This window comes from Harpia harpyja, chromosome 16 (assembly GCF_026419915.1).
Source record: "Harpia harpyja isolate bHarHar1 chromosome 16, bHarHar1 primary haplotype, whole genome shotgun sequence".
Classification (NCBI taxonomy): Eukaryota; Metazoa; Chordata; class Aves; order Accipitriformes; family Accipitridae; genus Harpia; species Harpia harpyja.
The window spans coordinates 18514076-18538528 of record NC_068955.1 but is presented as its reverse complement, the minus strand read 5'-3'; the positions used below and the strand labels follow the sequence as shown (position 1 = coordinate 18538528).

Sequence of the window (24453 nt, the reverse complement as noted above, 5' to 3'; positions counted from 1 at the left end):
GGTCTCTTCCAAGCCAAACCATTCTATGATCCTATTCTATGAATGGTTCAAACTACGGACACAGCAACAGGCTGAAAGATTTCTCAAAATCCTTCATCCACACACACTGAAATATTTACTGATAAGCATTGATAACACTCGCTAACTTAGGAGCAATTACAGAAAAATTGAACTGGTCATTCTTCAGTTTACTGCACTGAGACTTTTTTTTTTAAACTTGAAACTTGACCACAGATGTTTCAAAAGACATTCTGCAGGCAAAAACAGGCCAAATAACACATGTGAAGGATTCATTATTGTCTACAGAGTAAATAAGAGAATAAACATTTACGTGGAGGAAGGCCTAGAAGGAGCTCATATTTCCTTGTTTGTATGCATTTTAGTCAGACCCTAAATGTAATCTATACACAGTTTTTCTGTGGTTTCATAAAACGTTGTTAAACTGTCCAGCCTGGTGATGTGTAGTATATGATGCTGCAAAAGGTTTACCGTTCTCGAACTCTTAGCACTCTAGAAACAAACAATCACTTCCATCTGCAAAAGGCAGCTGAATAAAAATGAAAACTAAATTGTAGTAGAAAGGAACACATAGACAGCAGGGAAAAAGGATCAACTGCCACAATTTATTGCTATAGTTTAAATGGTGCGGCAACTTTAACATGGGAGCAGAGGCAGGGCACTTACAGCAATATTATTCTTATTAGAGCACTGCACTGTCAGAGAAAACAAGAGTTCATTCACAGACATTAAATACAGTAGAGAAAATGTGGGGAAATGATTTGTACTTCATGGCAAAAATGGTATATCCTCCCCTTTCCTGTTATGATCCATACTGGAACATACCAGACAACTAGTGAATATGGTCCACTGTTCAAAAGCAAGATTAACTGAGATGCTCCATGGCAAGCAAATAAATTTGTTTCCAGTGAAATAATTATTCTTATAGAATGTCATCCTCTCTCACAGCATAAAGAGACAGGTGATGACTTTCAATAATATGTGATTTTTATTCCCATTTTCTTGACATGAAGAGATATATGACTTACTCAGCTCCTTTGAATAATATGCTGTGAGGTCATGTCTTATTTTTTTTAGAATGCCATCACTGACTACCTAATAGTTAAGTGACTAGGAAAAACGGGAATATTATTTTTCATTCAATATAATCCTGTGTAAGTATCTGAAAGAGCAGCTATTCATGTAACGTGCCCCGCAATATTGCAGTCTTTGTTTCTGTATTTTCAAAAGCTAATCCTACCTACATTTGAGCTACTTAGGCATATCTATAGCAAGTTACTATGTGACAAGTATTCCAAATATGACAAGAGCTATTATCTGTAAAGAAAAAACAGAATCTATAACTCTTTGTACCATCTAATATTCTTTAGCATTTTAAGTAATTAGCAGCTTATTCCAAAAACATTTGAATAGTTAACAGATTTGATACCTATGGTTAATCCTCATTAAAATTACGATTACACGATATAATTACATGTAAATAAGAAAAATGAATTCAATAAAACTCTTACCCTTTTCAATGTTGGACACTATGTTGGGAATCATACAGTATGTACAATTAGATTTATACTGCTAAGCTAAAAATATTGGTGAAGATCTAAAAATGACGAACAGTGCCTTTTAAATTAATGTCTTATTAGTTGAGTGAAGTACACTGACAAAGAATAATTTATGCTTATTCAAACTGCTCTCGACATCTTCAGGTGTTTCCAAATGAGCTCACAGAAGAGTGATTAAATGCATCTGATAACAAGCCACACATTGCTGAAATTACTTACCGCCTCATTTTATGATTAATTAAACATGTAGATTAAAGTTGCAAAAGAATTTAGATTAATGAGCAAGTTAAGTCTTGCTGATATAAGTGAATTGGGAATTGGATGCTCTGTGGAACTTTATAAACATGCATTTTATAATGAGTAAGACAAGGCTACATGTTGAATCCTGGCCACAAGGGCCTTTGACGATGCAGTCTTTTTTAACATGGTTTGACAGCTTTCAAATAACATTCTACTATAGACTTTAAACTTTGTGCATTGCTGTAAAACATGAGACTACATAACTCATGTATTAGGAGTACGATTATTTCAAAGCTCTCCAAGGTAATGACCCCCTGTAGCAGCAGCTGTTCAGAAAAATTACAAGCTCGATTGTTATTTTAATCAGAGAGAGTTTAGTAGTTAAAAGCAGTTATGCAACTAGTAAAATTATATGACTCCATCAGTAGCCTTACAGCATCCTTCATAGTCCTGTTCCTCTCCAATTCCCCTGCCCAAAAACCTTGGTCTTATTAGTAAAACAGGGTGCTCAGTCATTCATGAAAAATTCAAAGCCATTTATTAAGTCTGGTTTCTGTGCAAGGCAAGGTAACATTTAAATTTATGATGATTCTTATCAGCTCCAGGAGTGTGTCAAAATATCTGCTAGGTTTGCCAAGTGTCCAATTTTTCTCTTTTAAGATCAGCTATACCTAATCTATGTAGCTTAGTCAGTGTCAGAAAGCCAAGTTGGACTTTATGACTTTGCAGGGCAAAAGCAAATCAGATCACTCATAGAGATGTACTACACTTTGTACAAGGATGCTGAAATTGAAGCTACTGAACTATCTGTATGCTTATGTCATTTGTAACAACTTTCATCATCTACTGCATAAAGTGACTCTTACAGACTCACCTGAGATGGCCGGTTACTTTTAAACCATTCAATTCTTATTTTTAAAATTTAGATACAGATCCATTTCCTTGCTCTGGCTGTATCCTTTCAATTTACGCTGTAACTTCAAAATGTCAAAGGTCTATCCAACAAAAACCAAGGAAAACAAGAACCAAAAAGGTCCACATAACACAAGTTGCACATGATACGTATTAACCTCAGGTCATTTACATATGCTTATCTTTTCTGAGCATGCGTATCAACAGAAGTACAATGCCGTAATTTAGAATTCTACAGCAGAACACATGCTTTCAATACTTTGACTTCTTATTGATTCACTACAGCGCTTTAGCACAGGTTAATTCTCAAAATTCAGTTGGACTGATGTACATAAGTATATCATTTAGAACATCAAGACTGCCAATTCCTACTTATTCTATGCAGAGTGATGCTCTAAAATAGTACATACTGCTTTAGGACCACAAGCCTCATCTGATTTATTAAAGGTGGGACTGAATATGTCATTTAGGGTCAGGTCTGTCTTACGTCCAGATAATCAAATTCTTTTTGTTCTGTTTTATGAATGATTGTAAACTTTTCTTATACAACTACTTGGGTAACACATTTGAAAGCATCTTTTAAAAAAATTCTTTAAAAAACAAAAAACAAACAAACAACTTATTGTGTATGCAATGTGACAATTCTTAGAATGGGTTCCTCATATTTGCTAATCAAATCTGTCTATGCATTTTAGTGCTGTCCGCTAGGCTCTCTGGTCTTCCTTCAGAAGACACTGCTTATTTCACTAACTGTGCTTTGGCTTTGTAGTGTAGCAGACTGCAGTTGTGTGAAGGCATAAAACTACTAAAATGTAGTAAACTTCACTTGTAAGTAACTGAATTGTGAAGAAGAAAAACATGAATACATTTTTATGTTTTACATTCAACTTCCAAACTGCTAGGACATTCATACTCTTCTGTTCCAGTCCGGGACAATTATATATTGTTCTGAACACATCCCTGATACAAAATCTCAGTATACTGCAGAACAAACTAGAAGCAACAAAGTATGAACTGAAACAAGTTTTCTTCATGATATGCTGGAAATACCCATGATAAAAAGTTTTTTTCTTCAAGAAGTGAAAAGATAAGTTTACAGTCAAATGAAACGGCTTAGCTTAAGTCAATAAATGCAAGACAATGGCAAATCCACAGTAGTGTTACAAGGCACGTTGTGGTTTTTTTCTACCTTTGATATTCAGTGGAAAAAAATCTCACAGTAGGTCTCACAGTAGGTCATTATTCGATAGTGGATACCAAACACGTATCTGATGTCCTTAATTACTAGAAAATTGTCTAAACACAATGAATTTCATCACTATTTTTTGTGCTTCTCTGTCATATGCATTTAATGTATTCTATTGAAAGAAACTTAGTGCTTAGTTGTAAGAGTACAGAGTAGTACCTGAAATTATCAGAAACTAATATCCCAAAGGTTTTAAGAGCATACCACAGGACAGAACAGACAAACAAGTGGCAACTTGCCACGCAGCTCGGAGTCCAAGGGAACAAGCTACTGAAAAGATAATTCTTCTGCTTAGCATTATGAATTCAAAAATGAAAGAATATATTATCTTTCCCTAACTTTATTATCCTCCAGAACACATTTGTTCCCATCCCACAAGTTTACCGCTAAAGACTACATTTCCTGAATTCACCTATTTGCTCAGAGGGCAAGGCAGCTCCACTCCTCTCCCTGTCACCATATTACACTGAAGCTGTATTCAAAATAGTTAAAAGAAGGAAATGGAATTATTGCAAAACAGATTTTTAAAGAGCAATCTGATCTTCACTGAAGCACTAGGTTTCGGAAAGACCACACAAAAAGTACAGTTAGCCAATTAAACTTTTAAGTAGTCAGTTAACAAAGTTCTGTTCACCCTGTTTTCAACAGAAAACATCTTCTAATGTATTTTAAAAGACCCTAAAGAAAAATTTCAAATGTATCAACAAATTAAAATTCTCACTCATGTTTTCAAAAGTGACTTGGACACTTATAAGCTTGGCTACTATAAACTTGCAGAAGGATTTAGACTCCTAAATTGAATTGATTGGAATTTTTGAGATACTCCAGCATTCTATAAGCAAACTTATTACAGCTATCATGCTGTCTTCAAACTTTCGTCAAACCTAAAGCAAAACTCTGACAGAAATCTGCTGAGATTACTGGCAGAAATTCCCAGTTATGAAGAGTACTGGGAGGGTCTATTGTCAAGTTCGTCTGAGGCAGGTATGTGAAGCATCCCCTAGATATGCACAGTGAAACTGGCATTTTGAAATTGATACTGCAGTTCTTAAGTCTTCAGATACTTTAGAAGCGCTCTGGAAAAATATACTTCTGCAGCCAAAAACTGAGACCACTTTTAACTGTGCAACTACTTCTACCCTGTAAGCAGGTTAGAATTCTTATGTTACTAAGACACAAAAATTTAAGCGTGCAGATGAAGCATAAAGATATACAAGAACTATAACAAATATTTTGCCCTGGAGATTTGCCCGTGGAAAATGTTGCTAACTTGTCCATTTCTTCAAGAAGAGCATGTCCAGCAAATCTCATCTACTGTAGAATGATATGTTTTCACAGACAGAAAAGACGACCGCTTCAAAGCTATCAGAGCTGACTAGAGAGAAGGATCCTCCTACTCAGCTGTTCTCCAGAATTAGATCTCTCCAAGATGTAAGTATGAACAAAACCTTAACTACAGAATTAATGAAAATAACTCTGATTTATAGTCCATATCTGATTTAAACACATATCTTCTATTTTAAGAAAACAAGCATTGAGAATTATTACCCCTTTCCTTTTTTTCCTACCTCAGTAATTGCACAGAAGCATTGCTAAATGTTGCACCAAAGAACATCCGGGCTTCCTGGCTTTTGTGTGTCCCATACTGCTTGACAGAAGAAATCAAAGACATAAAACAGTTTGAAATTAATTGCCTCAAAAGAAGACACCTTCACAATGTAATATAGAATAAAAGAAGAAACCTTAGCTGGAAGGAATTAAGGAGTGGCCTTTTAAGTCGTCATCGAACTAACATATGAAACAGATATAAAATTCTCCTGCTGGTAGAGCTGGCTTGCATTCAAGACTGATGGAAGGAATGTTAACACAGGAATAAGCCCGATACGTACAGCTAAAAAATGGACAGAAATATGTACATGTGCCAGTAGCACGTGGAGACAGATAGCCCAAAGAATGCTCAGATGATATTTGACATCACTAGCACATGACAACAGACTGCATTATATTTAAAGATAAGAACCAGGAGGACATGTCCTAGCTTCCAGAGCTCTTCATGCTTCTGTCTCGCTTAGCTTCTAATATCCATCTTGGATTAAGCTTAAGCATCTCCCTGTGCAAGTGTAAAAACATATGAAAAATAAGGAGCATCTGCATATTCTATCCCATGTCACAGCTGACATTTTATCAATTTTGTGACATGAATTAATGCAAAGGGTGACTTCACAAAAGTCACTTTGATATAGTTTACAGGTAGTAAAGCTAAATTTAGATTAGCTGAATTAAACTAATTCTAATGAACTTGTACTGGTAATACTGAAACCTCCCACAGCGGTGGCTAATTTACCCCATTTCTTGAATACAGATGTATCCAACTAACTTGTAATTTCTGTATCCTTGACCAGTGTCAAAACAAGACTCAGGAAAGGATTCCCCAAACCCTATATATGAGGTTCCACTCTTGACTGAGAATTGTGAGTAAAGCTATCTTTTCCCTCCTTCTTTTAAAGGATCTAGAAGTTAGTATTTTTCCAAAACACTAAAAAAATATTGTAAGCTACTGAGATATCATGGTGATTATGGCAACAGTAGATACCCAAAGATAGTTAACAAGAAAGTTCAAGAGGCTTATGGACTGTTACATTAGTGTTTTTCAGAGTCTGTCATCTCACATAGATGAGATTACAGAGGAGAGAAAAAAAAAAAAACCAACAAACCACAGATTCCAAGGGGAAAAGAGAATTCATTGTTCCATTATCCTCCCCAAATCAACATTTTGAAATAACACTCAGATATAGATCAACCTTTTTTGTCTTGGAAACTGATTCTTATTCATATTTATATGAAATCTAGCAGGTAAATACTAGATATATTCAACAGAGAACAATAGAGGAAGATGTTTTGGAGGGACATCCCTTGTTGCATGTTACTCGATTTTAGCTTAAGCCAGCTGATCTTCTTTCTGCTCTCTGCTGGGTATTCAGAGAGCCAGAATTGGGTTTTGTCATTCCAGAAAGCCACACATCTCCTATGTATGGCAGAAATTTAATCTCAATGGATCCCACAGCAATTCCATCAAGATACTAAATAGGAGCAAGAAAAAGCATAGGGTTGTCAAGCACTACAGATGAGCACTCTGGGAGCAAAGAACTCGTCATCTACCACATCACAGGCTTTTCAACATATTTCCATTTTTCCCTGGGATTAGTTGAAGAATGGAAAGGAGAGTTTGGCAACCAAATATATGTCTCTTCTTAGAGAGAACTAAGCAGAATGAGGACAGACTACTTCCCTTATTTTATGGGCAGGAAAAGTCATCCATCAGAATGACAAATGCTGTACCTCAAGGCCCATCTATGAAGGTGTCGGGATTTAAGCAATTCAGTGATACTATTGTGAACTCATTGCTACTTTTCTGTTAATTTTCTTTAAAAAAAACCAAACCGTTTAACAGTAGAAAATAACTGCTGAGGACACCAAGTGACAGTGCTTTTAATAATAACCAAACATTTGAATACCTTAGAGTATAAGTAGGTTGATTCAAACTCTAAAAGACAAAAACACAGATGTTTTTTACTGTCTTTTTTTTCTTTTGGGTTTTTTCCCTTTTTTTTTTTAATAGAAACGGCAAGGAAGGCCATGAATGCCAGTTTGTGTTGTAGGACTATCTATGTGAATGGATAAGACGTTTAGAAAGAGTGGATTGTGTCGTGGGGCTCATGAAACATAGCAATGAATGATCAGAACTAGAGAGTAAGCAGAAGTAAAAGGAATTCTTATGTTCACATCAAGAGCTATGAAACATTCGAGGGCACTGACAGGTCCAAAAGATGTTAAAAAAACTAATGTGGAAATATCAGGAAAGAATTTCAATGCTGTTGAATCAGGGATTTTTTTCCAGTTGGGGTGGAAGGTGGGGGGAGCGTGAGTATTTAAATTTATAAAGACAATGAACCTTATGATCTTTATTGCCACATTAAACAGCAACTTTAGTAACTTCTCTGAGAAATCTTTTGTGTTTGGAGCTCTGTAGATTAACAGGATGCCCAAACTAATCTGGGAGTCTAGAAACAGGACTAAGTGGATATTCTCAAAAGATTGTATTTCAATAGACCTCTCATGCATTGGAGCTTGGATAGGAATATAATGACTACTCCACTTCATCATCTAATATCTGTTAAAGACATTTAAATACTTCCTTAGTAATATTACTTCCTCTGGTTACAACTGCAGACTGAGACGTCCTGGGAAAATATTCTCTTATCTATAGAGCCTCTGTTTTTCTGTTACTATGAAACTTCTACCCTTCATTAACATTCAAATCACCTTCTTTCTCTGCAGCTGGTGGAGAGGCACTTCACTTTTTTGTCCTAGCAGTGATATAGCAGAACCTTTAACTAAGAACAGGATGTGTCTTGGATCACCTTCAGTCTTTAAAGTTTGTAAACTCTTTGGGTTTTTAGAAACTTGACAGCACAACAGAGAAACTGTCCAGTGAATAGCTACAATTAGGAATCATCCTTTTCTGTAATTTTTTTCCCTGTTTTTAGAACCATTATTTTAAATCTACTAGCCTTAAACACTCCATAAGAGGCTATTCCACAAGATTGTTCTGGTGAGAGAAGTATTTTCTTTCTTAAAAAAAAGGACAATCTCAAAAATATGCTGCTTTCCCTAATACCAGGTAACTTCTCCCTTTCACTCACAGAAATACTGAAATTTGTAATCCTACATCTTTGAAGAAAGAACGAACATTTTAGGACAGCAGAATTCAAGACTTCTTTCAGCATTGTCTACTAGCCTTAGAAAGGGGGTTTGCAAACAGACTTTTACAACACTATCAAAGAGATCTTTAGGCTGGTCAAATTTGGCAGAGAAATTAGAAGGTAAGTTTTCACCGAAAACTTAATTACTTAGCTGAGTCAAAGAGCTAAAGGTTACAACTGTTCCTTTTAGTAATATCACTTATACCTTCCCTGGACAGAATTACATATTTATGACATATTTCAGTGATTTTTCATATGCAGTACTGGGTAGGAATACCTGTTTTAATGGCTCTAGCTGATTATTTGGGAACTCCTAAGCTCAAGGTTAAATACCAATTCCCAAAATGTTTGCGCATTCTTGCGCATTATCAACAATGAATATTTAAACTATACAGACAAAGTTTAATGTATTTACTATAAATACCATTTCCCTCAAAAAAAAGTTTTACTTTGCAACTGGATAAAACAGCATATTTCTAGATTTTGGATCTTAAATTATACTACTGATATCTTTGTTAGGTCACCGTTCTATTTTAAAATTATTTATATTTAAAGTTAACTTTTAATTACTGGTTATATTTTTTAAATGCAAAAATAATCCTCTTCAATTCTGTTCAGTTTCCAATACTGCGTATGTCACTATGGTTATTAATGGTAACACTGCTATTAAATTAACGATGAATGGTCAATCACTTTTTACATCCCTGCTGTTTTTCAGTTTGCAGAATTCATGCAATTAATTAATAATAGTAGGATCTTCTTTTGGTGTTCACTTAATTTTATAGTTCCTACTTTGGAATAAAACAAAAATTGTAATAGGATCGGAGACTACCATTTTAAAAAGACAGCTTAATCTTCTTTTTAATATTTTTCTCTTTGATGTTGGTATTTATTGGTCATATTCTCAAATTTTATTAAGGCTATAGTGTAATTAACTTACTAAATTTGAACTGGAAAAAAAAATTTAAAAGCTATCACATTTTAAGAGAAATAACATTAAGCTGCTGCATTCAAAGTACTGAAAGCATTTCTTTCATGAACACTAAATGCTCTATTGTTCTATATGGGAAACGTATGACCCTATCTTACACAAAAATAACTTAGCAAATGTTTTTTTCCATAGCTATCTAGATGCAGAATTCTCTAAAATTATGATTGGCTAAGGGGTTATTTCTACAACTGAAGCTTAATCTGAAAAGAAGCTTTTGGTGTAAAATTATTGAAAAACGGTAACAAGGTAAGAAACATGTATAACTTCCGTATAAATTAGAACATGCAGAATCCTGACTCTTTAAAAGCAGTACGACATTTTCTAGTGGTTGTGGGTAGCTTTAGAGTTATTAGTATCTCAGTAGTTTAAAATTGCACTTACTGAACTGTACTACAGGTAGTAGCAGTTGCTACCGCTACTACTACTACTACTACTGTATTTATAATTGTAATAAGTATTACAGCCATTTCTGGAGGTCTCCACTAATCCCTCTTTTGGGCACTAGATTTGCCATCCATCATAAGATTATAGTTTAAAAATGTAAATTAGTCAAAGATTAAGAAAGGAAACCAAGATGAAGTGGGCTGCTCAGAACCATAAAGCCAGGAACAAAAACCATTGGACTTATTGCAGGTCAACCTGACTGGACGCAAACACTGAATGACCTTGAAGGGTTTGCGTTTTCTTAACTCATGAACACTTATGAAAACAAATATCCTCTTTATACACCCAAACTGGAAAAAATCTGAATGGTCACCAAGAAGAATGTTTAGGAAAAATATATCAGAGCATGGTCCTTACCTAAGAGACTGGTGATTTGCACTAACTCTCAAGGAGAAACAAGTGCATCCAGGTTGATCCCTCCCATCTTTACCAATTCAAACCATAAAATTAGTCTCTAGGATATAGCCTCCCTTCCATTTGCAGCTCCCCTGAATGGTAAAGTCGATCACTTGGACTTACAAAGCAAAGCAAACTCCCCTAAATTTCATTGGGCTGGACAGAACAATATTTCAAAAAGCGCTGTTGTTGGCAGCGTTCGTCGGCAATCCTTATAAAACTGCCCCCAAAACACACACTGTATCTGATCTCAAGATAAGAAGGCTTTTCTCTAAAGAGTATTGAATCACTTTAATGTAGATTCTAATGCTGCCTTACTCCGCTTTCAAGGTAGCTAGTAAATTCAGCTTTACTACAGTACTATAAAGATGTGAAAGAACAGTAATAACATCTAAAAATGAGCTGTTACCTCTATACTGTTCAGTTTAGAAAACTCTAAACAGAATACTGATGAAAAATATTGATGATAGTTTGCTGAGTTGCCAAGAGGAATGAGATAAGACAATTCACTATATTTTTGTTATAAAATGTAAATTATAATGTCCTAAAGAATATGCCACAACTCCAAGAAGGACTAAAAGGATGATCTAAACAACACTGTATTTCAGTAATTTAATTTTTAAAAAGAGCTAGCCAGCAGCCATACTTACATAATCAGTACAGTCCCAGCAAAGATCTCTGTAGGAGTTAAAATCCTGTGAATACTAAGTCCTGTCAATTGCAATGAAGTACCTCAAAGTACTTAAAGCACCTTGCTGAACTAAGGCCGTAATCATGTCTGTATATACCTCTGAGCAGTTTGCATTAAATCACCAATACAGTCTCAATAGACTGGATAAGTAGGGAAATTCAAAATGTTCTAATAATGTAAAATGTTAGAAATGACCCTTGAGTCTGTGATCCTTTAGCTTTGATGAGGTGGACTGTCTTCTTCACTGTACCCATGCTTCTGACCCTGAATTTCAAGGCTGAAAATGAATAATTTCTTTCTTGGGCAATGACAATGAAATTATTTTACAGCCCCAGCCCATCCCCAGACTCTGTAGACTAAGTCCATGGCATCACCTCAGTCCTACAACTCATAAATGGCACAGAAGATAGTGAGTAAAGGCAAAAGGGTAGGCAGTGTATCCCCTGGCATCTCTGCACGGCAGCTGGTGAGACAAAACAAAAAATCAGATCATTGCCTAGAGAGTCTATTGGCAACTCTCAGTTGCATCTGGGAACAATGGCCCATCAAAGCTAACTACGTATTGTTAATATCCCTACCTAATCCAGGCAAGGGGAAAGAAAAGTACCAAGTCCTCTAGCAAATCCTACAACCTTCCAATCACTCGCATCTCCGTTTTCCTGAGTCTCGTAAGCATATACACAACCGTTACTACAGCAGCTTCTCTAATGCTGCTATAAACATCATCTGGGGCCAGGTTGGGGGTGACGGTGCATTCACTGCTGCCAGAAGGTATTTATTCCACATTTCCACAAAATACAGAGAAGACAAGGAGGTCCTATTTCATGTTCCTACCTCACCAGCCTAAGGAGAAATTAGGGTAGTACAGAACTTGGCTACATGGAAATACTGGGGTCTGGGAAACATGTTTCTGAGGGCTGGATTATGATTTTTGCGATACAGAATTTTTGAGCTATTGGGTTCTAAGCCTGCACAGTCTTAAGCTTGCAGCTATTGGCATGTTTGACATTTTAAACTATGAAATACCAACCTATTTTGAAATTGTCCAAATCATTAGTTGTGGAATTTTCCTAGCACTTCATGAATACCACTGTTAATTGGGCAATTAACTCGAAACTACAGAATGTGCTGTGATGGCATGATATGATATAAGCCATGTAAAAGAAGGAACAGCCAAGCAACTCAGTATGTTGAAAGATATTAATGAAGTGGCAAAATCTGCCAGAAAAATAATAATGGGTGATTTTAACTACCCCAATATTAACTGGTTGAATAACACATCTGTACATGGTTTGGAGAAGCAGCTTATTGATACTATAAATGGCTTCTTTTTGGAGCAGCTCCTTCTGGAGCACAGAGGAGGAGGAGTTCCACTCAGTTATTAATTTGTGTGTGTGTGTTTGTGTAGAAAGCAAGCATGGGTGTTCTGCTAAACAACAATGACCACAGGACAATGAGTTTGAATCTCAGTGATGAAGTATTTCAAGTGGTAACCAAATAGTTAATGGCAGGTGGGTGGGTGAGGAAAACCCATAAACAACAGCCATCTCAAAGGGAAGGCTGTTTTGGAGGAACTAAGCAGTTTATTCACACACAGAAACAAACCACCAGAGTTAAAAGGGGGCGGGGGGGGGGGGGGTGAGGCTAGCATGTTTCTGGGGTAAAGTACAAGAATTTATGTGGCCTTAAAAAAAACACTCTTTGAATGCATGAACTCCACCTAAATACTTTTAACAGGACACAACATTGATTATTGTTATAGCTTGCTGCTGGATATTGCACAATAGGAAAAAAAATCTACAATGCAAACTGTAGCAATCAGAATGTATAAATTCAGTTTAAAAAAAATTACAGGAAAAGAAAGATTATATTTTGTTTCAATAATTATATATTTATTCAAGTAAATTGGCCTGCGAAGAGGATGCATATATGTTATCTAATGTACAAACCTAGGAATCTGGAGTGAGATTATACAGGTCTTGCAGCTGTTTTGAGGAATACAGGAAAGAGATAACAGAATGTGCATGGTTATGTTCCCCTCATCATTTTCTAAAAGTTACAGTTACATTCATAAAAAACATGTTTAAGAACAAGAGATTAAAAAACAAGGAACTAACTTACAGAAAAGTTATACACAGACATGGTAGTTACAGTCACTTCCTAGCTGTGATTGTCTAGGAATGGGGCTGTGAAGAAATGCAGCTTGTTTGTTCCTTTATCATATTTCAAGACCTGGAGACTTAAGAACATGTTAGGCTTCCATACTGGATCAGAAGAATCTTGGAGTGGACAGCAACCAATAGCTGGTATTTCACAGGCAAGTGAACATACCTCAATTCGTACCAAACAAATCTTTGGGCAAAAGATTCCTTTCAAAGCCATTCACACTTCTTACAAACACAGATATACTGTGGGGCTTTAATGAACACAGTAAGGAAGTATAAGGACCATTTGCTAGGGTGCTACGCTACGTTAATATATAATCAATTAAAAAAGGCCAATAACCTAGCAATGATAAAAACTTGCCCAAGCAAGATACGATAAGAGAGTTCTAATGAGTAACTGTTCTTTAGTGGATATGGGGTTTGGGGGACATCCAATACGGTTGTAGAGGAAATGGCTTTTCAAGAATTTATATTAAAATCTGCATCATGATTTGGAGGGGGAAATGTTCCATAAAATTAAGACTTTGTGACCATATTTTAAAAATACTGCGTTAAGAAGCAGCAAAGTGACATGAAACCTAGTGTTGACAAATACAGAACATTGCATCTTGGAAAGAATAATTTCAGCTATTTAGTTTCACTGCTGGATTTTATACAAACTATAATCAGTTGGTAAAAAAGGAACAATGAAATAAAATATCAATAGGACAAACAAACCCTAAGGACATAAAAGGAAAAGAGAAAATACCATATCTTTAAATAAATTGATAGTGCATGTTCTATTAAGATAAGGTGCTCAAGTCTAAAAAATATCTCAGAAATACAGGAGAAATAAAAGTGAGTTCAGTGAAATTCACAGAATTGTTTAATAAACCAAGTCCATTCTGGAACATTTTCACTTGTCTCTGAAATGAAAAGGGCTGCCTACTTTCCATTGAAGGATTGGCTAATCATGAGCCTGATTTGATGTTCATAAAACTTTTGCTGAAATAGGATCAAGGAACTTTATCACACACTCTGAAATTAAGCACATCTCTGAGCCCTTGTGCCTGCTGAAGGAGCACCTCTCAAGTTTTAGGTAGTTAGTTATGAGGTTTTGGGAAGTGAAATTTTTACTTCACTTTCATCATGCTAAACTTGGCTTCAGATTCCTGTGCTTTACGCTGATCACTTCAGCAGATCTAACTGTAGCTCAGTGTTATATCAGTGACCAGGCAATTCTTTAAAAGAAAAGTATTATCTATCGAATACTAAAGCATTTGAGTAGAAAATAGATACTAAACCAGTAGGAATTCCATACACACAGCCAGTTTGCTAGCTAGTCATCCATCTTCATTCTGGTGCCCTACAGTACTTTAGATCTTCTGCAGGAGCATGTGTCTCAGTCAGACCCTCGTTCCTGCCAATTTCCAGATGAAGAACGTCTCCCTTTCTAAATCAAACTTTTCTTTTTATACTGAAAATAAGAACTTTGAACGAAGTCTTACATTTTGTGAACTGTTTCATTGGGGCAGGTGGAAGTGAGAAGTGAGACTTCAAAAACTCATGTAACCTGCTTTGTTTTAGCATCGGAGAATTGGATTAATTACTCCCTGGGGCTTTTTGGCTTCTGCAGGGAGCATCTTTCAGACTAACTTTCAGAGCCAGGATTATACAGTAAACTCTAATAAACCCATAAAGATAATATGGTATTTACACAATTAAGTGTAGCCTTTGAATATCTTATGATGCACAGTACTGAATCCATCACACACGTATTAAGCACAGAATCTGCTCCCAGTTAGTTCAAATTGATTTTGTTCAATGTCTTGTTAATGTAGATATCCCAAAATACCAATTCATGATCACTGTGCATGAACTTAAACTACTAAAAGTAAAAATGAACATTTTCACATTATTTATATTTTAATTATTAATGAAAGCACTGCCAAGAAGCAAAAAAAAAAAAATTTAATTAATGGAAAATTAATTTTTAAAAAATACGCACTGATTTTTAAAATTGACCTTTATGCTCTATCTTATATCTAATATCTTAAACTAACATTTTTAATGGAGGCTTCACTTTGATCAGCTCTTTTTAATTAACTTTAGAAATGTGAGTGTTTTACAGTACAGTCTTTATCAATTTTTTTATTTAGCTATTAACACTTACGTTTTACCTTCAACAGATCATTATCAGATTTCTATCGAGTCAGGCTTTGGTATATACCAAAGATCTTGATACATCTAGCAAGCAGTTAACCTCTTACCCTACACTCTCTTGTAACTGTGATTATGATGAATGAGTGGCTAGTTCTAAGCAATTCTGGTTTATGTCAATAAATGAATCAAACAGCCATTGGTATATGTGCATTAGGAAGATAGAGAAAATGAAGCTGTCTGTGGACACTTTATAACCCTCACTCTTTTAAGTAATATGATTTGAAAAGTTAATGCTGACATCAACTGTTGGTATTGTTCACCCATACTATAGAATAAGAAATCCTTTGTGTAATTTACATAGAATGAGAAATACTGTATATAATTCACTACTTGCAGCATGGTTTAAAGAAAATTCTCTTTACAGCTTCTCTAAGATCCTGCACTGTAGTTATTAAGTGACCTGAGGCTTTGGTTTTGTGATGAACAACGATTTCTTCTAAAAATATTTTGGCTCTGCAAATGCCAATCACTTGCAGAAAACCTATAGAACTCTGTCCAGGTATGGACTTGTACGAATACTTTGCTTCCACGTTCTTAATTCAGCTTCTTAGCACAAATATTTTCTAACAGATTCCTCTCTCCCAAGCATTGCATGCAACTTCAATAGCATATAGAATTGTTTGGACGAGGATTTCCATTTTATTGCTTAGTACTTTTGCAAAGAATTTTTTAGACAGCAGATGGATCTAGTGCATTACACGGATCTCATCCAGCACACATATGGAGCCGCAGCAGAGCAAGAAGGTCCTCGCTTATATTCAGAGCATGACAATCCTTTGAAAAAGCATTTCTAGCAGCAGCTTCACTAAATGGTCCAACTTCATCAAAAAGTAAACAAAGATCACATACGTGGCCTCTGTCTTTGTGCAGTGTGACAGAAGCTGGTTGAGCTGCTCTCACCCTCAGTGGTGTCCTCATTTTAGTAAGTGCTCAAGAGCCTAATAGCAAGTAACCCTTTGGGTTTATGTGAATGAAAACTGTTATTTTGTATATTTTCTCTTGTGGCATACATTTCATTCTTTGTAAAGAAATGAAGAAGATTTCTGTGCTATGTTAAATATCAGAATCCTAGAAGTAGTTTAAGTGCACTATTTGCTTATTATAAGAAAAACTGGCTGAAATGAATACAATGCATATTGCTTCCACAATATGAGCAATCTGTATATCTATTCATGTATTTACTTGCTACTAAGAAACAGTTTGTACGGTCAAGAGGAGCAGCCAAAATAATGTCTGCTGCACTCAGAAGGTAAACGGGAACTCAGATAGAAACACGCTTCCGTGCCAGCATCACCCAACAGACTCTTCTTCTGTTAGAACCACAAGTCCCTAGGTGACCTCCCACAGCCACGCAGCTTCAGGAAAAAAATCACACAGGGGAGTCCATCAGACATCCCAGCAAGAAGCACAGGGTGGGAAGAGAGAACTTCAGGTACTAAAAAACAAACAGAACTTTTCATAGTTTTGATTGGACTTCTGTCCTGTTCTCAGCAGATGAATGTCCCAGCCACCTTTCTCTCTCCTTCAGTCTTTTTTCCACACCTTCCTCTCTTCAGGTGCAACTACAAAGCTCTGGATGTATGCAACTATCCTTCAGTTAGACCCACACTGGCAAATGTGCTTGGCCATCAACACACCAGGTATTACTCAAGTGTAAAGAAATTGCCCTTTCCCACTTCCATTTTGTTTCTACTCAACTGACTCTCTCTTAAGTACGTCTAAAATATGTGTATTTACAGAAGCTTTCTCAGACAAGAAAACTCTTCAAGGCAGGTGCCTTGCTTTTGTATGTATTTATACCTCACGTTATATACTGGAACTTTGTTTCTTATTAGAAAATTTGTGTGCTACTGTAGTGCAAGCATTGCATAAAAACAGTAGAAGCAGATTTTAAATTCACCATTTATAAAATAATCCCAGGAAAATAGAGCTTTGAATTGCTGAGGGGCTACTTCATGGTGCAGCCACATCATTTGACATTGGTATGTCACAAATGCTAGCAGGAAAGTAGGCAGAAGAGGATAATGACCTCTGATACCTCCAGTACACACATGCCAAAAAAGTATGGATGTTGCAGCAAATAGAGCTTCTAGTAAGGCATCACTTTTCTTTCTTAATAGGAATTTTGAAAGAATCAGCTCTTTATAGAAAGAGGTAAGTGGTAAGCTGATAAACACCTCCTTGACCAAAATGCTGATGAGCAATTATATCTTACAAAGAGAAAAAAGATCAACTATTTAAGAATGGAGTTCAGTGTATCACTTTTCTAGAAGCTATAGATACTATATTTTCCCAAATAAATTAACTGTAGAACATCAGATGATATCAGTTAAACCCATAAAGGTAAATAGTGCCAAAGCCACATGTCTTCACTTGCTCCAAATAAGCTGTGCCTTCTTTATCATGTAAATATTCAGAGTTTAATAGTTTTCTCCTTTTAAATAAGCTGGTACAAATACAAAGCACAAATCTAGTTGGTCAGATGCTCCATGGTGTAAATAAACACACTCTCTAACTTTTAAATAGAAGGATTCCAAATTAAACCAACAGAAGTATAAAAACTGCCTTAAAAATAAGATTGTGGAAAAAATATTAAATATTGAGTTTGAAGCAAAGCATACTCCCTAATGATGTGCGGATTGGAATAAATGTTTGAAAAGATAAAGTTTACCTACTCACAATCTCAGTTTTGTTGTGTTATAATGTGTGTGCATGTGTGTGTCCCCTAAGTGTTTCTATTTTTGTTTTTAAACCTTCTTTAAAAAAAATTGCTGCTGTTTGGTTTTAAAGCAATTTGATTTTAGTCTCAAATCCAATTATATTATTTTCACCATATTTTCAATACAGGCTTTTCACCAAAGACTTGGTCTTGCAAGACACTGAAGTTTCATGAGCTTCAACATCATTCATTTCAGGGTGGTTTTTTTTCCCCTCTGTCAGTGTTTTCACTTTGTAGTCAAATCACAATAAAATGTTTACACAGCAACTGAACTGCTATTAAAAAGGTGATTCTAATTGCTGCTGTACAAGCAAAATTTGTTTTAAATGCTGTGTTATTAGAGGACATTTATTTTGCCGTCTGTAACTTTAAATAACTATTGCAGTTTACTACTGGACAAACCTACTTGAGAACAATTAAATAAATTAAACCATGTTAAGACCACATTCTTGAAAAAAGTAACCTTTAGTTAGGACAATTACTCTGTGGGCATAACACAAAAGCACAAATGTCACATTTTCCATGAAATTTACTTTTGTATGAATCATCAATCCTGTTTTCTCCTGAACAAAACTAGCCAAATATGACAAAAAAAAAAAAAAAACCAAAGTTGTCTGAACTGGATGATCCAAGTAATTACATGTTACAGCAGAATGCGTCTATGACAAAACTTTCAAAAATTTGAGGAAAAAGTTATTATAGCCCCTGGTTGAAATAGCTTTGGTATAGAACCATAGCAGTATTTAGCTGATCTTGCTGTATTCCCATATAAAAAATATGCACAGTTTCAAAGATCAATCTTCCTAGCACTGATCTACACTCCTTCCCTTTGGAGTATAGATCAAATATGCTATAAAAACATGCCCAAATATTATAGCATAACATGAAAAAGGTATACACTTCTCATTAGCATTTTTTAAATGCAGCTTAGAATTAAATCTTCTCAAAAGTCCTTATATATGCAAACTTTTTGTCTTCCACACCAACCCCCCCAAAGCTCCCATCTTATATGGTATCATTTGCTTAGTGCCTATTTGTTTAGCCTCAGGTTCTGATCCTGATTTCATCAGCTTCCATGGACATCTCACACGAACAAGTATTTACAGAAATCAGCCCTTTAAATTGAAAGATACTTGAGGTAACAACCCATGCTGTTAGTCTATAGAGCACAGTGAAAATTTATGACACTGTACATATTACTGTTACTGAATGGTAAGAGTCTGTATCTGCTGAACTAATGTATACTACCTACAGAATATGTGCAAGTTTGGAGAGGTACAGTAGAGACGATTTAAGAAGATCTAAACCTGTATTACTATAGAATGTATACTTCAATCCTGTTTTCAGTATATGACGAAACACCAGGCTGAATCAATCAGTTGTACATCCTACATTTTGTTTTCAGTTTATGTGAACTTAATGTTTGCATATGTTCCTAGATATATAGAGCTAGATACTAAAATAAGTCCTTTAATCAGAGAACAGGAACAGTCAGCCATAGTGTTAGCTTCTCCAGATATTCATGTCAATGTGATTGAACTCTGAGTTGCAGAGAATACCTATAAAATACTAGATTGTGGTTCATTGTGTACAGTCATTTTGTATAGTCATTTACTTGGCTTCATTGGTAGGGCTGCTGAATGATGTTCCAGCTCTCATGGTCACAATACTATAAACTGTCGCAACTGTACTAACAACTTTTTCTGCAAAAGCCAGTGTACGCTTGTGTGATAACAACAGTCCATACTTCTCATTAAAGTTTAAGTACTTACTTGATTGACCTAAACTCAAACATTGTTTCCAAAGTACTTTTTAATGTCAATTTTGTTTACCACAGTTTTTTGTCGTTGTCAACCAAGAAAAGCGAGACTCAGATCAGGAGTCCACAATATAATTACTAAAGCCCTTTATATGTTCATAATACTACATGAACATGAATTAAACAATACTTACAGGTTTTCACCCAGTTAGCCTGGTACACACAAAAAAGTTCACCATTAATATACCATTGTATTTATTCCATTGCTTTGATTGGAAAGTATACTCCATATTGAGGTATAAAGAGGTACTGTTTGTATTGACTGATATATTACTATTTTCATTTATAGATGAGAAAGATGAGGCAAAGAAAGCCTAACTGATTGCTTGAAAAAAACATGCAGTGGCAAAGCCGGGAAGAGCTACAACAAATTCCTCACTCTCAATTCAGTAATCACTTTACATTGCCTTCTCAGAACTATTTTTCAATGGTAATACTTTTTCTAAATTGTTTATTTTATTTAATAACAATATTTTCTTTAAATACGACTGACAATGCTCATTAAAAAGATGCTGACCTGTAAATGAAGGAAACTGCAAATATAATAGCAAAACCATATATGAAAATGAACATTTGTAAAGTGGAAGGGTTAGTACAAATTGAACACATTTCCATATTGAGAAGAGAACCAGCCATATTTTTCCCTGATTATGTAGTTTCGTGAACATCTTTTTCCACAAATGATTGATTGAATAAATATTTATTCATAAACTATATTTGTGACTTAAGACAACAAGCTGCATAGATTGGTTTCATTTATACTACATCATACAAGAGGTATTGCAATAATTTATATCATGCCAAGTCTAAGTCCCATTAGATTTTCCTTATTATACTTGACTAAAGCTGAAGACTATCCAAAACAGCAGTTCTGAATGCTTTCTATTTGTTGCGTAAATAACTATCTTCCTCCCAGATCCCCTCCTCTAACTTTCCCCTTCTCAAAGAATTTATGCATAGGCCTAGTCCCATTTGCTTTATTTGAACTTGGGCATACGCTGAAGCATATTCTTGGGCCATGGCCTAAATGACTACAGACTCAGTCATTTTGCTGCAAACATAAAGGTCAGCTTTCTCCAGCGTATATGAAAATACACTCCCAGTTCAGCAGATACTGGTCATCCTAATGTTTCCTCAATAAACCCATGTAGCATCTCCCCTAAAAGTCCTGTCAGTCTTGAAGCACAGCCCCAATTCATTTCTAGAAATAATTTTCATCACAACAGCAAGATGAACTGCTATCATTAGCAAGTGTCACAACTGATGTGTTACATATTAACCAACACTGTTCTCTCGTTACTATTATGAAAACCAAAAGAAAGCTTGAACTAACAGGAATATTCACTGTTAATTCAAGCATCTGTAGACTCTCTGAATAACTGAAACATAAGTTGCTAGCAAAACACCTACAAAAAGTTTCTAAGTAGTTAGGTACATCTCTTAATAAAAGAACATTCTAAAACTGTGGCATGACAGCAACATTTTAAAATAGCTTCCATTCTTCATGTTAAAAAGAGTATTAGAAAGATGCACATAACAGGAAAACTAATTAATAAGTACTTACAAATACACGAGAAAATCAGCCCCAGGTCCCAGAAATCACTGGTAAGTTGCTTTTGAATTCATGAAACTGACCTGAAAATGTAAAAGGAAAAAAAGTTGAAACAAAAGAAAGTCCAGACTGATAAATGTTACTTTTCTATTATTATAGAATAGTTACAATTTTTAACTATGAACTAAATAGAACAGAAGACTGTTGTCACTATTTCGGCCATGTAATTTACACAGAATTTGTTTCCAGGAAGCCAATACCAAGAGAAACAATTATTTCATTGTTCTGCATCTCACACCATAGCAACTCAGTCCATTACAGCTTCTAAGAACTGTCATAAATGCAAGCATGGTTATCTTTTAATAAGGAAAATAGCTGTGAGGGGGTTTTTGGCTGGTTGGGGTTTCTTGTTGGGTTTTTTCCTTGTTTTTTTGTTTTCAAGTGTTACAGAACATTCATTACTTTTTTAAAGTATTTTGTTAACAGCATTTTGCAGCTTAACTGGTGTAAAATAATATTGTTTAGATGTGTTTAACTGGAACCCATCTAAGGCAAAATTCATACAGAAAAAAAGACTAACAATTTTGTTCTCCTACGGTCTAGATCCCAGTTAGAAGCCTAGCCTAAGTACAATGCTTTCACTATAAGTCATGATTAAATCCAACATTCTTTTTCCTGCATACCCCTCGGTTCTAGTTGGAAAGGTAACAGATGCAACTCAAACCCACAGAGCTCGCCTTATAAAATTCTTTAACTAGCACAATGACTCACTTTATGCCTCTAAATATCCATGGTTTCCTCTCTCCAGAACCCCCATGCATTAGAAGGTAGTTCAGTAGTTTATTTTTATTGTTTGGTCTACGTACAGCACATTTTTAGTTCTTATGAAAACAAAGAAACTTTGTTGCACAGCCCTTGTTTTCTTTCCAAACTGTGAGGATGGATACGGGTAACATTAAACTGAAAATAGTAATGAAGCCTGGGCAACTAGTTTAGGTCAAAACCTTTTTGTTCTCTGGGAGCTATCTGATTAATTTGCAGTTCATAAAACAGTGGGTGTAAGCTCAGTTTAAAAACATGTAACTATATTTAAGATGAAATCATCATTTTTGTTAGCCTCCAGTAATCTTTAAGAAACACCTTCCCACAACATTTCTGTATCCTAAAGTGCACCAGCCAGTACTGCACATTGCCTAGAGACAAGGAGAGATTACCAAACTTATCTTGATGTAGAATATCCTCCTTATTTCATACACCCACCCTGAAGTGCATATTATTCATTCCAACCAAGCCCTCCCCCAACCCAAAAGTACACATTTAATTGTGTCTTCTCTCCTGTAATACCAACAGAGTGTCAACAAATCTCATTTCCTATATCAATGCAGTGTTGTTATGTATTTTAAAAGCAAGTCTGAATCTCATTATCAGCTGATTTATGCCATTAGTGTGCTTTGGAGCCACCAATTAAACAAGGACAGTGGTTCATAAGGTCACAGTTAATTAATCTGAAAGAGTATAAATACACTTTAATGCACACCACCTCATGTAGAGAATTTAGGAACAAAGCACCAAACCTTTAGTCTGGGCAAGCAATTAAGGGGAAAGGTTAAATATACAAAATTTTAAATTTAGCTTTAGCACTCTGTTAATCTATCAGGAAAAAAGTTCAGTTTGGTAAAAAATCCTGTGGAATACTATGTAGGTGAAGCCTTGATTCTTATAGCAACAGTGCAAGTGAGGGAGAAGGCAGAACAGGGCTAACCATACCCAGTGATTCTGAGCAAACAAAGGCTTGTTGCTCAGATCACACCTCAGAACTGGGAATCAGCTGCAGGCCTATCCATTACGTAGCTGGTCAGGGTGGAAAAAACAAAAACAAAAAACCCAACCCCAAACAGCTCAGTCTATTCAAAACAGACTCACCTGAGCTAGTCTGTTGTATTTACTATATCATATAAAACTGACTTTTCCTTCAACCACATTCCCTTAGTATATTTAATAAAAAAGTGCAATCAAGTAAGTGTTCAGTAATAGCAGTAGTCTACTAACAGTACCAGAGTGTAAGTAAAATGCTGAAAACAATCTATTTGACCAGAAATAGTTATTCACAGTGGGAATTCAAGTATGAGGTACCTGGGGTTTACATGGAAGAAAATAATACCTGTTTCTTACTGCCTTGACTCATTTTACCTTGCACAGTTCCTTGCTCAAAAGATAGATGATATAACTAACACACACACACACACAAAAAAAACCACCAAAAGTAAACCTCGTGACCTAATTAGATGAAGTAGTTGCTAACTATTTTTTCTCTTTTACACTTGTAGTCCTATATTCTGTAGCCTCACATTACTTTATTTCTTTTTAGCTTTCCAGGTAATTTTTCTTAAACCGAAAACTGTTTTCTTATCCATGTAGAAAACCCTCTGTCCATCAAACACTAACATCATAAAGTTTAATACAAAATTTCTATCAGGTGTATCCTAGACAAATCATATAATTAAATATAAATTTATTACTTAAATAAAATAGACCAAGGACTAATACTATACAGGTCAGTAGTTGTTCCATGTAGGTTTTTATACCTGTCTCTTTTATCAATAAAAGACTTGCATCATGTTTTTAAAGGTGTTCGGAAGGCCAGCTCCCACTGATTTTGAGAAGAAAGACCTAACCCTTTCAGAAGTCTAGCTCTTATTCTATTAGCTTAAACCATTTATACTTTCACTTCAGATG

General features: G+C 35.4%; 1 protein-coding gene across 5 annotated transcripts in view; it reads right to left on the bottom strand.

The window, feature by feature from the left end:
• SOX6 (SRY-box transcription factor 6) overlaps positions 1-24453 on the bottom strand; it is a 384457-nt gene that overhangs the window by 310037 nt on the left and 49967 nt on the right. For all 5 annotated transcript variants that reach the window (XM_052811160.1, XM_052811166.1, XM_052811161.1 and 2 more), the window contains exon 2: positions 21730-21800. The gene's annotated coding sequence lies outside the window, so the exon portion shown is untranslated. The remainder of the gene's footprint in view (positions 1-21729; positions 21801-24453) is intronic.